Here is a 16359-nt window from a genome sequence, read left to right as displayed (position 1 = left end):
CTGACCAGTATTGGTCAGAAAATTATCTGTGTCTAGGAATTTTAAAAATATTTCTCAATTGTTGGATCAGTTTGATCTATTGGAGTAGCTAGGTAAAAATGTATTTTGGAGGAGCAGTGAACGAATGAATTAATGGTGTTGTAGTCCTTTCAATTTTCCCATGTGAAAATTGATGAGTTTATTCTGAACTATAAGTAATGTGGAGAATGACTCAAGTTATGTTGCCATAACTTGATGAAAAAGAAAAGTTGCTGCTTATACTAGATTGCAATGATTGTGGGGGAAGGGGATGGTGGAGGAGAAGGCGTGTATTCCTTCAATATATACCTCAATCCTCTGCAACAAGAAAGTTCTAGCTAATCTCCACTAAAATGAGAAGATATCATTTGAGTTAACTTACTTTATTAGCTCACACTCTTGAAGTAACCAAAATGTGTTTTACTGAAGTAGTCACAATCCTTGCAGTATTGCTGAGAAAAGCTGAAACAGACTGAACCTGTATCATATATTTTACTTGATGTACAATGAATATAATCACATCTTGTCAAATTAATATAAAATGTTTTTCTGCAGTATCCTAATAATCAGGTTGTTTATTGTTTATTTTATATTTCTCCAGGAGATATTGTTTATTTTTCATTTCTTCAGAAGATATTTTTTCCTTATGCTATTTTCAAAAATATACAAATCTTGTGTGGCTGAGGGCTATTGCTAGCAGTTGCTGTGAAGTAAAGACTGACAAACTTAAGAAGTAATGTCATGTCTTCCAAACCATATTGTTAGATGGTTCAGACCACATCAAAGTGAAGCAGTATGGTATTCATAAATACGGAGTTCAGCCACATACATTTTATGTAGCATGCACCAGCCACACGCAGCCTGTGCACAGGCACTGAAGTTTTAAGTTCTTGCCCTTCCGTAATGTCACCATTCCTTTTGGCACTATCTTATATTTGACATATTTCAGGATAATGCTTGCATGTCTTCAGTGAAGAATTTGGCGAAGATGCTAAATCAGAAAATAAAGGAAATAGAATGCACTATGTAGTTGTACAATGATTTGTCTAGAGTTTGGAAGTTTTGTTTATAAAAACTTTGTATATCATTAAAAACAAATTCATGTGGATGTAAATCTCAGTTTTTCTGATGGAGTAAGACATGCATGTTAGCCTGTTACCCTAAACTACCTACACAAGGATCCTGCAAGATCACATTAGATAGCTTTGATTAGAATAACGTGACAGAATGTAGAAGAACACAGAGCTCAGTTCTGTGTCTACCATAGAATTTTGGACCTAAAACCATGTAGGATTAAAATTTCACAATAGACTTTGTTACTAGAACTAAACACCCTGGTATTTACTCTAATGCTATTACATTTAGTGCTTGGTCTTACTTGACAGTGTATAAGGGAGACTTTGGGTCCTTAGAAGTAGATCTAAAATTAAACAACACATTGAGTTGGTGCCTAGAACTGTTAGTTAAGTGTTTTTTAGGATGATAGGAGGGTATATTGACCCATGAACTAAGGTATGCCCCAAAAAAAGCTGGTTTACAATTGTGAGAACTAAACGGGAAGGAGAGGGGAACTTTTTTTGAAAGCCTAATAGAAATGGTTTTATCTAAAATAAATAACCTTGGCATCCTACCAGTAAGTTGAAGTGGTGTAAACATATCCTAAATGTCAGTAAGTTGAAGTGATGTAAACATGTCCTAAATGTCATGTAAAACTGATTAGGATTATTGACCAGAAATGTAGAAATGTACAAATGGCTGAAGCTTAAGGGTATCAGTGATTAGGAATGCAAAAAATGTCCATTAATATGTACCTACTGGATTGTAATTCTTAGTATTTTAAACAGTTCTCAGTAGCTCAGTTTTGCTTTTTTAAAAAAGAAAGTATTATTTTTAGAACTTAGGCTTTAACACAGCTGGTGCTCTCAGATGTTTTTGAACTTCCCCAAAATTTTACACTTGCCATTTTAAATTAGGGTAGCTGTAATTTTCTGGGTGTTTCACCTTAAAAGTCTGGACAGAAATAATATTTTGCAATCTCCTACTGAATGAGAAAGGTCACATTGGAAAGCTGAGGCTGAGAAGAATTTGCTGCTTTCAATTCATTGTGAATTGGTGGATTCAGATTACTTTAAGTAGCTATGTAACATGTTGCAAAGGTGGAGTGCTAATGAATACACAGATAGATACTGTGTGCTGAAGTAAACTGATATTCTTGAGCTTCTATTAAACTATTCCCCTGAAAAGACCTAAGCTAACATCAGAAATTGTGGGAACTGGCTTGCATTCAGGATTTTGTTTGGTCTATTCATATTTTGTGAAAAGGGATAGATTGAGAGAAACTCTTTCATATGCAGTGTAATGGTTTACCCAGAAGGTATAAAAACATGAATAAAGATTTATTGAATTGAGATGATTGAGTGAAAATACACATGCTTTTGAGACTGATGGTAATAAGCATCTTCTAGCCTTCAGTTAGCATTCAGATGCACTCAAAGAACTGACCTAGCTTCACACAAGCTAACACAGAACTAGAAGCATTTAAATAGAATATATGCTCTATCTTTGCTAGACCAATTAATCTTGCATCATTAGACTGCATCCATTCTCTCAATATGTGACCTCTGAGAACCAGATAATCATGCTTTGATTATTTCTAATTATATTTTTCTGCATGGCTGTTTTTAATGCAACATTCTTAAGACAGGATATGAAATTATTTCAATACTGAGAATAATTCACTTACAGTAAGGCCAATGGCATCCTGGCTTGTTTCAGAAACAGTGTGGCCAGCAGGACCAAGGGAGTGATTGTCCCCCTGTATTAGGCAATGGTGAGGCCATACCTCAAGTACTGTTTCCTCTTCTGGGCCCCTCAGTATGAGAAAGACATTGAGGTGCTGGAGCATGTCCAGAGAAGGGCATGGATGTGGTGAAGGGTCTAGAGAGTAAATCATATGAGAAACAGCTGAGGGAGCTGAGGTTGTTTGGCCTGGAGAAAAGAAGGCTGAAGTTATTGCTGTCTACAAGTATCTGAAAGGAGGTTGTAGCCAGGTGGGGGCTGGCCTTTTTTCCCAGGAACTAGTGACAGGACAAGATGATATGGCCTCAAGCTGTGCCTTGGAAGGTTCAGATGGGACATCAGGAAGAATTTCTTCTCTAAAAGGGTAGTTAAGCTTTGGAATGGGCTGCTCAGGGATGTGGTGGAGTAACAATCCCTGGAAGTGCTGAAGAAATAACTGGATGTGACAGTGCTATGGTTTAGTTGACAAGGTGGTGTTTGGTCAAAGATTTGGACTCAGTGATCTTGGAGGTCTTTTCCAGCTTTAATAATTCTATGATTCGAGTCAAAACCTGGATGCACAGACAGTCATAAGCTACTATTTGGTGCTGAGACTTTTATGATCGGATAGTTTGGATGCTACTGAAACCTGTACCAAATTAGACTCCTGTCCCTTAACCATGTTGTGTCATCTCAAGTGCTTAGCTTTTACCTGAAAGATAAGCAAAAACCATTAAAATACTGATGGGCCAGTTTCTTATGTTAATTAGCAAGTTTCTTTGAGATGTGAACTGTTTATTGACTTGTCAAAGTCAAAACTATTTGTGGGATGAAATACTTTCTGAGATACTGACACTTTCTGAAGAGAAAACCACCTTAAGCTGAATACTAAGCTTACCTGATTTTTAAAATTAACGGTATTGAGTGATCATGTAGAACATGAAACTAAAACCTGTATGAAACATTTCTATATTTTGGTTTGCATAAACCAATTCTTTTTAAATTATCTTTATAAAAGTTATTTGTCACATGAGGATATTAAATATGTCCCCAAAGGGAAAGGATGTGTTACCCAACTTAACTGAGTTCCAAATTTTCTCATTTGCAACTTCTGTTTTTAGAATGAGACCAAGAAGGCTTCTAGAGTTTGATATATCTTTGGTAGAACACAGCTGTGATCACATTCAGTGTGCAAACATAATCAAACTGTCCTTCCATAAACATGACATCCATGCAGCTGTGTATCCCTTTTTGGTTGTCCAGACACATTGATGGGTGTATCCTGACAAAATAGAAGCAGGAAAACCCTAGGTCTGTTATCATATCTTTCTGAGATTACTTTTTTGAAGGACTGTGCTTTGTTGTAGTGGGTTAAACTTATCTGGCTGTCAAATGCCCACTAAGCTGCTCTCTCTCACTCCTTCTCAACAAGGTGGAAGAGAAAGTAAGATGAAGAGCTCGTGGGTTGAGATAACAATAGGGAGTTCACCAGTTAGGGTCATGGACAAAACAGAATTGACAGGGAAAATTAATTTCTTGCCAGTTAATAACAGAGTAAGATAGTGATAAATGAATAGAAAACTAAAAACATCTTCCCCTATGTTTCCAGGCTCAACTGCACTTCTGACTCTTTTGCCTCCTGAGGTAGAATGTAGGTTCTCCATGGGCTGCAAAGAAGCTTCTGTTCACCATGCATGGAGCATCTCATCCCCAACCTGTTTCACAGACCTCGGTGTCTGCAGGATTGCTTCTCTCGCGGTTTCTCATTCCTATATCACAGCTGCTGCACAGCAATTTTTATCTTTTCTTAAATACGTTATCACAGAGGTGCCACCAACGTTGCTGAAGGGCTTCACTTTGGCCAGTGGTGTGTCATTTTGGAGCTGGTTGTAACTGACTCTGTCTGACATGGGGGCAGTCTCTGGTGTTTGCTTACAGAAACCAACCCTGCAGTCCCTTGGGTACTAAAGCCTTGCTATCTAAACCCAATACACTTACATTTTTACCTTTGTCTCTTATGCAGTAAATTGTTCCGCAAAGAAGATAATTGAAATGTTGGAAAGAAATTTTCTCACAATAACAATCCCTTTCTGAAAGGGATCTTTAATGATATTGTATTTCAGTTTTAATGACTTTTTCATGTGTAACTATGTGTAGAAATACAGTTGTTATTAGAGCCCACAGAATTTTTCAAAAAGATGTCCCATAGGTGAACAGTTGTAGTGTAGTAATATCTCTTTAAGCGCAGTCTCCGTGGGGGGTACTTGTTAGGAACACCATATCAGTTACATATGTAAGTCATAGAGCCTAATTCAAACAATTAAATAGCTTGCCCTAACTGCTAGGGTATTCATAGAGCTGGACGAGTGAGATATTTTTAGCCCATGGAAATAACTGCTTTTCAGGATTCGGGTTATAACATTACATGGTGTGTGATAGCTCTGTGGTCTGTAAAGATTTATAAATACCTAGTATCTAATAATGGCCTGCTGAAGTTGTACACAGAAAGCTTAGTTATATACAATAACTTCAGCATTTAGTACATGCATCCAGACAGGTGAGCCAGGAGTTAGTTCTGTGTGTCACTCCATGATTAAAGACAGAAGTACTGCAGAAATAGTTATATCAATATCACTTCATTTGAGTATCATATTCCTAAGGTATAGAGAATAGATGTGTGTGCATATTTTTTAATCAACCTATTTAATGTGAAATAGTGTCAGGAACCCAAATGTGGAGTTGCTTTCAACAGAGGTCTGCCTGAAAAGCAGGAAGAGTTTCAAGGTTTGGTTCAGACTGAACAGCATGCTGAAATGTAGTTTATGCAGAGTACAATACATGCCATCTGAGTAACTGAAGTTGCTCTGTAATGCATGGACTGATGCCAACTGCTGATGCCATCATTATTATACAGGAGTGGTGTGAATTGGACGGGAAGAGAAGGTACTTCACATGTGACAAAAAGCCTGTGAAGGACTCCCCACACCTACTGCTCTAGCCACTCTTCAAGCCTGCAGAATTTAGCTACCTTCCTGGAAATTAAATGTTTATACTCTTGAGAAAGTCCTGCCTGCCTGATGCACTTCTTAAAAGGTGAGAACCTCCAGAGGCCTGTAGATAGCCTGCCCAACTGGGGTACTTGTCTTTGCTACTGTTTGAAAGATCTTGGTAGTCTTCAAAATGAATCAGTGTGCTTAAGTTATGAATTTATTTCTTCAACACAGGGAAACTGCAGAGGATGGTAGATACACCCATCTATTCCAGAACCATGGGAGGCTTCAAGACAGTTTTAGCTTAATCTGCTGCTTAGGATGTATATCAGAGGGTTAAGAATATCAAGTATCCCTTTCTCAAATAGGAGTATCTGTTGGAAGACAGGTGAATATTTGGAAGGAGTAACTTTGGAGATACAAATTTTGAATTTTCCGCTGCTTTTCTTTAAGATCCAAGATCAAACCCAACTATTTTCCTCCTACTTAGAGTGAGAAATAATTTGAAATTTTACTTGCTGATGACTACTAGAAGTAGTCATTGCAGCTGTCTTTAAATGGTCTTTAAATCTGGACCATGAACAACTTCCAAATACTTTAGGAAGTGAACCATTTTTTAATGCAAACAAAGCAATATAAATGAAGTTTCACATAATACTTGTATGGATTCCTTAAAATTATTTAATTGAAGAGGTAATTTTACATGTGTGTCAAAACAAAGGGGTGGATATAACACTAACCTGAGTCTGCTGTCTCAAGCAGACCTGTATTTACATGTAGTGGATTTGTTTTGATGAGTCCGATTTCTCTGCAAGGGGAAATCTTTAGAATTGTTTTTGGAGAGAGACATTAAGGCATTGCATTTCACTCTCACTGTATCAACATGACTATCTAGAACTTTGACTCTAGTCATAATGGTGCTTAGGTTAGGAACTGTTTATTAAAATTAGGATATTGGAGGAAAGCTGTATTTACCATGAGATTTACTGGTGTGAGCCACGTGCTAGCAGTGTTGACTATTTGGTAATCTGATATGCAATACACCTGGCATGTCTATTTTGTAGGTTTTTTACCTTAGTTCCAGAAATATTAATTAGCTGCACATTGCAGCAGCCATATGCCTACTAGTTTATGAATAACATCACTATATTGATTTAAGTGCAGTATCACATCCCAGTGCCAAGATACAGTACACCTTAATTTCCTCTATAATTAAGTCTTACATAAGCTTTAATGTTCAAAATGGAAGTGGCATCTCTACAGTTGTTTATCTTCAGAACACAAAGGAATAGAGCATATGTTAATATGTTACAACACTGTAAATCTTTACAGAATTTCAGCATCAGGGGTGTGACCAAGAAAGCTGTGATTTATAAGTTACATAGTCTACATAAAAGTACTCTTTCTACTTTTTCTACTTTTCTGTTTCAGGGGCGTTTGTACCTTCATAATTGCATGCAAAAGATTAATCTATTGGGATAAAATTCAGAATTCTGTAGTACTAATTAGAGGGAATAGGCTTTAAAGAAGGCTGGAATCAGTGGTGTCATGAGACTTATTTCTCCCAAATGTTCTCTCCAGAAGGGTTACTGCATTGTGATGATGATCCCTAAAATGCACTACTTGGAAAATGCATCTATTAAAGATAGAGTGACTTTTAGTATCATTAGTAACTTAATTCTCGATCAGGATTATGTTGGTTCCTGGTAATGAAAATACAGCAGAATTTGTGAAAACAGACAGAGGCATTGGCAGCCACCTGCATGGCCTTTCCCCTCTCAGTTAATTTTCATGCAGTGATTTCAATATAAGGTAAATTCCTAGTGAAAATTGAGCAACTTGTTATTTTAACAAAAAGTGGCAGACAAATGGTTGAAAGTCAGTTCCCCAGTTCAGATGTTTCCTAATTAGTTGAAATGTTCCCCTTTTTTATAGTGTGAACACGTTCCAGAAGACAAAAGTCTGGGAGAGTTCAGAACATGGACCTGTTAAGAAAGGGAGGGAAGGGGTTTTATTTTCTTGTATAACTTGCACTTTTTCAACAAATTTATGACTTCTTGTGTATCTTATATAGCACAGAGCAAACTGGGATCCACAAATATTCAGAAAATAGAATGTATCATCCATAGTACATTATTTTAAGTATTAACTAGCTGCTAATTAATGAGAAAGAGGTGTCCTTCTCATGAATCTTCAAATTTATCACCAACCTCAATTGCATGTTTTCTGTTGGCTTTCATTACTACATTCCATCTTTGCTGTCTGTCCTCTGTGACCTTGGTTATCCTTGAATGAACTTAATGTTTATGACCCAGTCTTGCTTAACAAGGAGCATGTCTTTTATGTCTGTTGGTTTTCTTTGACCTAATCTTGGTATTGTCTGAAGGTTTTTCTGCTGTATTTTTGCACAACTCTCATAAAGCAACCTCAATTGGTTCTGCTATTGCTAATTCATTTGCAGCTTTTCCTGCCAGCATCAGTGTACCCTTAGGAGAAAAGTCTATCCTACCTTTAATGTGACTTACCTTTCCTGAAATGTATATTCTCTTCTTGTTATCTGATTGTCCTAATCTTGATTGAGACTCTGTTTACATTTGACTAAAGAATTTTAAGTATTTCCAGTTCAAAACAAAGGGCCAAATTCATATTGTCTTCAAAAAGGACAATATTATATTTTGTTAATATTTTATCTTAAAGTATAGTCAGGAGAGCAAGAGGAATCAAAACTCTTCTTTCCCCCTCTCATGGACAGAGCAATGAACTGTATTGGGACTTGTAAAACAGAATAATAAGAAACTCTAAATAATGAAAAGCTAGAAACCCCAAAAAGTCAGCTCCCAAGTTACCAGGTTCTCAGCTGTATGTGGTTAGGAGTCTAAATGTTCATCTGGAGCTTCTTAACCAACAGATGGGAGGAGTGTAAGCTCTCATGCTGGCTGGAGCTGCTGGTAAGGACCTAGGCAGATTTCTGCTGGGATCTCCCTTTGATCTGAGAAAGCTCATCAAAATATTATTGTCTAATATTGAGGCATCTATTTTTTTGAGTTCAAAACTATGCTGGAAAACTTTCAGCCACTCAAGCTTCATACAACCTGTTTATAAACAGTTATTTGAGGGGATTCTTGGGTGCCAGTGTGTTGCATTTACATACTGATACAAGTATTTCTAGGAGTTTGCATGCTGCTTTATGTAGTACTTACTCTGAAAAGCTCTCCTACTTAATCCTGAGTTGGATAACTGTCAGACAACTGGTAGTTGCCCATCTTTGTGAATTAGTTCCCCTCTAGTGAACTCAAAACAAGTATTATTCTTGCATTCTCTGTAATGTACATCTCCTGTAAGGCCTCCTAACTTTTTGAAATTTCTCCAGAATTTAATTTCATGTTGATAATCCTGTCAGACTTTTACTGTAACTCCATTTGCTTCTTTGAAAAAAACATCATTGGACTTGCTGCTGTAATTTTCACTACTTATTCAAATGAGCTTAATTTCAGTACAGCAGGATGCATCTGAAATTAGAACTCAGTTGTATAGTGACAAAAGACTTATTTTTTCCCTGTGTTGCTCTAAGAAATGAAGTTAGTCAGTCATGAGGTCTTGATGACTTTGTAGGTGAAATGAAGTCTCACTATAAGAAGGTATTTCTGCCTGCATTATCCTATGAGTTAATGTTATCCTTTAATAGAAATTTAATATATGATTACATTCTAGATTATGAAAGCTACCTAATAGTTCAGAGTTCCTAGCATGTAAAAGACAGTCCAAATAGTCTAAACCATAGCAATTGCTAGTGCAGCTGGTCCACTTGATTATTTTTGTTTGTGTGTTTTTTAGTCTCCACCACCACCCCTAAAGTGATCGTTATATTTATAGGTGTAGGTAAACTTCTGGGACTAAAAATCTTGCATTGATGAAACATTTCAAGGCTTTTTGTAGAAACTTTAAAAATGCTTTTATTAAATCATGGATTTTTTTTTTAATTATTATTATTAAAAACTAAATATTTGCAGTTAGAGAAGTTTTGCCACATAGAAATAGTAGGAGCTTTCAGTAGTTGTGGTTTCAGGGCACATTTAGTTTATACTAAAGTATGAAGCTGAAAGGACAATTTGCCCGCTCCAGTTAAATTGTTTGTTTCCTTCGTATGCACTGAACTTGGCAGCTGTTCTTATAATCAGTGGGTCAAAGTATGTTCCTGGCTATGTTGACCCAGCTGTGTATTGTTACATCTTGTGTGGAAACTGGAAGGAAGAAAATAATCCTCTCAAGTAGCTTATGGAAACAGTTCATTTCAAGCAAGATGACTAAATTGCAAATGCATACATCTTTACCAGGTAGATCACAGCTATCAGTGTGAGTAGAAGGAACAGGCTTTACAGAAGGAAAACCCCTGCTGAGGGGCATAAATGCCCGTTATGACTACCACTGCTAATTGCCTGGATTTTTCTTCTGAGCAGTTAGCTTTTTGTGAAGCATGTGGTAAGTGGTTTTATTTTCAGTATACTTGGGGAATTGTTTTCCTTAATGAATTAAAAAAAAACATTTTTCCTCACTTAGGAGTAGTGATTTGGTTAATGAAAGTAAGTCCTAAATAAAAATGTGTCAAGGAAGCAGTTACACCAGCCTAGGCCTGTTCACCAAGTGTTGATGTGTGAATTTGGTACAAAGAGCTTTTTAGAGTCTGGGAGGAAGAATGAATCACTAAGGCTAATAAAAAAAATTGCCATCTAGGCAAGGAGTTTCACTGGGAAGAGTGGCTGATTAATCAGATTAACAGGTTGACGCATTTGCCCTTTCTGCGTTTGAATACTAAATCAAGTGAGGACAGATGCATAAAACAGCTATGACATGCTAGTAGGACTTCTTCATATTCTAGTTCAACAGTGTTGAAACAATTCTGTAGTACTTTTAAGTAACTTTACAGCGTTTTCATGTGTTAATTTTTATTTTCATGCAATGAAATTCTGAAATTCATAGATCTGAATTAAAAACCCATGAAAGTGTGTCCTGAAAAGAATCTAAGTCATAATAACTTTGTTGTAAGAGTGGAAATAATGTATCATGAGTTCATTGGTTTGTATTTTCTACAGCTATAAGAAAACAATGGATCACATTAGTAGCTGGCCCCCAGAGATACTTAACAGCAAAACAGAAGTACAAAATGTCATATAATGTTATAGGCATTATTGTCTCTACCCAGAAGCACCATATGTCCATGAATACTGCCATTTTTCCTTTGCCTTTACCTTCCATTCTTCCTATTGAATGGGATACCAAAGTCACTATTGTGTAGCTTAGTCTGTTGTAGAGTGAGGTCCAAAATTTTTGTAGGAAAAGCATTCTGGAATCTTCAGGGTCTGGAGTTTTTATTTCCAAAGTGCTGTTTGGTTGGGTTTTTTTGTTTTAGTTGGTTTGTTGGGGTTTGTTTGCTTTGATGGGGGGTTTCTCTGGTCTGGAAGGTAAATATAGGATACAATTATAGAAAGGCTAACGTTGGAAGGGATATCTGGAGATCTTCTGGTCCAACCTTCCTGCTCTCAAAGTACATGCAGCTAATGCAACTTCCCCAGGACTGTGTTAAGATGGGTTTCAAATATCTTCAAGACTAGTGACTCCAAGATATTTCTAGGAAGCCTGTGCCGTTTCTGGTCATTTTTAGAATGAAGTGTGCAGTTTTCATCTTACATTTAAATTGAATTTCCTGTGTTTCAGTTTGAGCCCTTTGTCTCTTGCCCTATCCCTTGATACCATGGAGAAGAATATCAGTGTTTAATTTTACCCCATTAGGGACATATATATACATAAGATCCCCAACATGAAACTTATCTCTAGGCTGATCAGTCCCAGCTCACTCTCACATGAAAAATGCTTCAGTTCCTTAATCATTTTCCTGGCACTTTGCAGGACTTATTCTAGTAAATTCCTAACTTCTATGAAACTGAGGAGCCCAGAACTGGGCCCAGTACTCCAGATGCTGCCTGACCAGTGCTGAAGGGAAAGATCATCTCCCTTATCCTATTGACTGGGCTCCTTCTCATGCAGTCAAGAATGCTGTTGATCTTGTTTGCAAAGGTGACTTGCTAGTTTCTGTTCAGCATGTTCTCCACTAGTATCACAAGGTGGTTCCCTGCAGAGCTGCTTTCCAGCTGTTGATGCAAAGTCCCTAGTGTGTACTAGTGCATGAAGATAGTCCTCCCCAGGTACAGGACCTTATGTTTCTTGGCCTTAGGCTTCTCTAGTCTGTTGAGATCCCTCTGAATGGCAGCAAAACCAATTAGTAATATTGGTCACTTCCCCAGACTTGTATTGCCAGCAAAGAAGCTGAAGGTTCACTCTGTTGCATTTTCCAGACCTTTAGTGAAGACTGACCATAGGGTGCACCACTGGTGACCTGCTGTGATTATGATGCTGATCATAATTCTTTGTGCCTGGAAGTTCAGCAAGTTTTTTAGTCCATATCACTGACCACTTGCCTAATCTGCATTTTGTTGGTATGAGGATTTTATAGGAAAGATTTTGTCATGTCAAGAGAGCAACTGCTGTTCTTCTCTCATCCACTGAACCAGTCATTTCACTGTAGATTGCTATCAGTTTGCCAAGCATAATTTTTCCCTGCATAAATCAATGGTGAATATCATTGTAATCACATTGTCCTTAATATGTCTGGAAAGTAAAGAAGCTAAGATACTTTGAATAATGTCTGAAGATAGGAACCCTTCAAGGAATCTGATACCTGTGATTTTTTTAAAAGTTATTGTCAACTTTATTGGTGTCTGAACTATACTAGTCTGGGTTGTGTACCTGGTGTGAAGTGATCCTGTGTGAATACATTTAGGCTTCAGAAAATCCAGGGAGGAAAATACGTTGATGCTACTCTTCATACTGGATTGATGCCTGCTGGATTTTACAGGTGGGGTCTACCTTTTCTCTGGAATGATGAGCAATATTTAAATTCCTGTCAAGGACAGCTGGAATTTTGTTTATGGTGGACCTATTAATCTCATGAAGGAACTCTATTTTGGTGTCTAGCAGTCAAAATTCAAGTCTCATATGTTTTGCCTTTCTATAAGCTGGAGATTTTTTTTAAGGTTGAATTTAATCCAGTAACTAAACCAGCCAGTTACTTTTGCTACATACATTGAAATATAATTTTGTTCCAACTGACTCAGGTTTGTCACAGACATACTAATCCTCTAAAGGGATTATTTGCAATAGAGGCTTTTTGCTTTTGCTGTAGAAAATACAGGAAGGCAGAAAGTACTTATCTTTTTCCTTTCAGTGAGACATGTTATCTTCCAGTGCAATTTGTAATGATATAGGTGGTTTTGTAATAAGATTGTGTTAGCTATGTTATTCTCCAAGGGAAGGTAGGAAGCAATGTTAAGTAAACTTGTATTTAAACAGATATATTTTTGCTTAACAGTATGGGTAGGAAAGAACATAATAAATGCCTGGCAAATGACACTTAAGAGCTAAAAGGCAAAATTACAAACCAGGAATTTGCAAAATATGTTTACCTTAAAACATTTAAAAATTAGTGGCATTCACATATTAGCAAAGATAAATTTACTGGGTAAATACTTTGCTTTTGTTCCATAATCAGACTTCTGACCTTTTTTTTTTTTTTTTCCTTTGGTAGTTCATTCATTGCTGCATTGAAGGATGCAAAAAATGCTGGTGAAAAAGTCCACTAATACTTCTCTTGCACAGAAAACTTAACAGGGCATGCAAATAATCAGAAAGCCTGAACTTTCATCTGGTTATTATTGAGTAATTTGGGAATGTTGTAAGAGCCACCTGATGGTTAAAATAGGTAATGAAATAAATGTTGAATTAAACTGGCAGATAAGGACCTATGTCCAGTGTTCAAAATGTTTGGGAATGCGTCCTGTGACATGGTTCGTTGGGGTTTTGTATAAGATTCTCTTAGAGTACTTGACTTAAACGTTGTCACCCTTCAAGCAAAACTTTCATGGCGAACTTTCACTACACCTGCAGACAAAAAAAGTTTTTGGGTACTAAAGACTTCTGTTATACCTCAGCTAGTTGCTTGTCCTGAAGATTTTGTGTGAGATGGAAGACTGCACTGTTTCAGGCTCAAAAATATCAGCCTTTCATAAAGACTTAAGGAGTTCTACTCACTGTCCATGCTGAGTTGTGTTTATTTGCATATATGTTGAAGCCTGGTACTTGAAAGCTGGAAGGCAGGGAACATTTGTATTGAAGACAAGCCCTTTGCAGTCTGCAAAATCTGCCTATGCTTAATCAAATTAGAAAACTTGGGGAAAACTCCCAGCAGTAATTTCACTTAAGGTTTTAAATTTTTAGTCCCATCCAATTTTGCCTATTGCACATTGACTTTTTCAAAGGAAATAAATGAACTTTCCAGCTGTTACATATAAGGAAAAGTCTAATGGTGTATATCTAGGCACTGCTCGTATTATAAACACTGAGCTCATTCTAACCTGGTAAAAAAATCTTTTAAAAGGCTATTTTACAGAGAGAAATTTTGGATGCTGTTGCTCTCTTGATCCAGAATAGCCCCCACATTTTGAAATTCAGAGCACATTGCAAAATACCTTCACTGTTTTGTAATTAATGCTTCAAGGGATGGGACAGTGCTAGTTGGGTTAATATTTATGATGAAGTGTAATTGCTTAATATAAAAAAGACAGAAGGAGATTATGTGCATCAAAAACTGGAAAATGTACTGAAATGTAACATGTAGATTAAGGTATTCTTCTATGAATTCTTCAGAAGTTGTTGCATTAAGCATGACTCTTGTTCTTTTTATCATGGCTTGTGCCTGACTACCCTGAATTTCAATTAATTGCTTTTAAGCTAGTTGCATTAAAAGCTTCATAGTTTGTCCCAATTTTCTTTCTAAAGAACTAATTCTGTGTATTTACTAAACTTTGCACAGTTATACTTTGTTCTTTATCATAAGTCAAACATCTCTGCTTCTGGCAATGTGTAGCTCTTTTATTCCAGCCTGAATAGTCTGTGTACCTTCTCCTCCCATTTATTTAAATGGGAGAGCTTTCTTTTCATCAGTGGTTTCTACACTACTATAATATTCCCTTTGGCTTTTTTAATTAACTTCAGAAGGCTACATTTTTATCCACCAGTTTTTTGCCTATCACTTTAATTTTTCCTTATTTGTTCTAAAATCTCTGGCAAAGCAGTATGAGAGCTGCAGTGCTGGTATTTGAGTAAAATATTTGCTAACTGTTCTTTTCCTGTTGCTGATTTGGGTTTTATAAATTGTACAGTTCACATCAACAGCTTTTTAAAGCTAGTATAGGTGGTCAGCTTGGAAACTTCAGTTGCTGATGACTTCTATAGTGAAGGCTTCCTAAACTTCCTTTCATGTAAAATTTTATCTGTAGCTTCTGCAAATCGAAGTTACTATTAAAAAAAAAAAAGCCAGTAATGCTTACAGTTCTATTACAGGTGTAATAGCCTCCAACTATAGCATGCCTATGCCACCTGTGTGTCTATAGTTGAACAAAATGGTAAGAGTTCACATAGCAGAACAGTAGAATGATTTGTAACACCAAAACTACAGTCTAGTTTCTGAAAAACTATGGAGATGGACTTTGATCTGCAGCTATTTTAAGTCTGTGAACACATGGGCTGAGATATTCTTATCTAATCATACTTGAGGTGGTTTTTCCAAGGGTAGCCAGAAACTATTTCACATAGTTCTTAAACTGGAATGGACAGATCCTACAAAAGATACAGTATAAAGTGGAAAAACTCTTTTGTCTCAGATGTGTGGCTGTTAGCACTCAAAACTAGAGGTCAAATGCTGAACTGAGAATTACTGTTTCTTGATAAGGGCTGATACTTGTTAGTGGTTCAGCTCTTAAAGAATCCTGGAAAACAAAAATGGGGACCAGAGCACTGTTGAAAAATTGATTTGGATGTACTCTACCAAGTATAGCAAATATACTAGCAAAGGTAACCAAAAGTCACAGCAGAAGGCTCACACTCATAAATCCAGTTCTTATTGTTAAAAAGACCTTTAAAAACAAAATAATCTAAAAATACAAAGATAAAAATTGGGAAAATGCTGATCTCTTTATCCTACTTACAATTATAAAATAGCAGCTTTTGTAGCTTCTCCATGAGCACCAAGAAGGGCATAGTTTTCTTAATATGGCATTGAACTTCTTCCTTTTGACATATTTAATTGAGCCAATATGGTGTATTAGACTGATTCTCAGTAGTCTATTTTAATGTAGACTGAAGTTTTGTGATGGAAAAACAAAGATCCTGGCCTTGAGAGAGAAATCTGCATATATGTGGTATTTGGCCAGCTCAGATACTTCTACTTATGGTGCTGAGGAGAAATCAACTGGATTTCTGGATGATTTGTGGATCAGGTTCTCCAGGATAAACTAACATCACTCTGTTCAGACTATCCTTTTTATGGATTCCATTGGTCACTGGAGAGAGTCTGGTTTTATTTAAGATAGTATGAAATTTATATTAGAACTGAAATGTGTCTAGAGTTGTTCAAGCTAGAGATTTTTGTGGTAGAGGAGTTTAGAAACTGTTTAGTGAGACC

At 36.6% G+C, this 16359-nt stretch overlaps 1 protein-coding gene across 7 annotated transcripts in view; it reads left to right on the top strand.

Moving 5' to 3' along the window:
* The window catches only part of SORBS2 (sorbin and SH3 domain containing 2), a 217500-nt gene that overhangs the window by 16723 nt on the left and 184418 nt on the right, over positions 1-16359 (top strand). The window contains exons 2-3 of one of the 7 annotated variants that reach the window (XM_017818508.1): positions 6021-6174; positions 10121-10265. The exons of 5 other annotated variants lie outside the window; for them this stretch is intronic. The gene's annotated coding sequence lies outside the window, so the exon portion shown is untranslated. The remainder of the gene's footprint in view (positions 1-6020; positions 6175-10120; positions 10266-16359) is intronic. One more of the 7 variants, XM_017818424.1, reaches the window with a different exon arrangement.

This window comes from Lepidothrix coronata, unplaced genomic scaffold (assembly GCF_001604755.1).
Source record: "Lepidothrix coronata isolate B3197 unplaced genomic scaffold, Lepidothrix_coronata-1.0 Scaffold0, whole genome shotgun sequence".
Lineage (NCBI taxonomy): Eukaryota > Metazoa > Chordata > Aves > Passeriformes > Pipridae > Lepidothrix > Lepidothrix coronata.
This window is presented reverse-complemented; position numbering and strand designations above follow the sequence as displayed.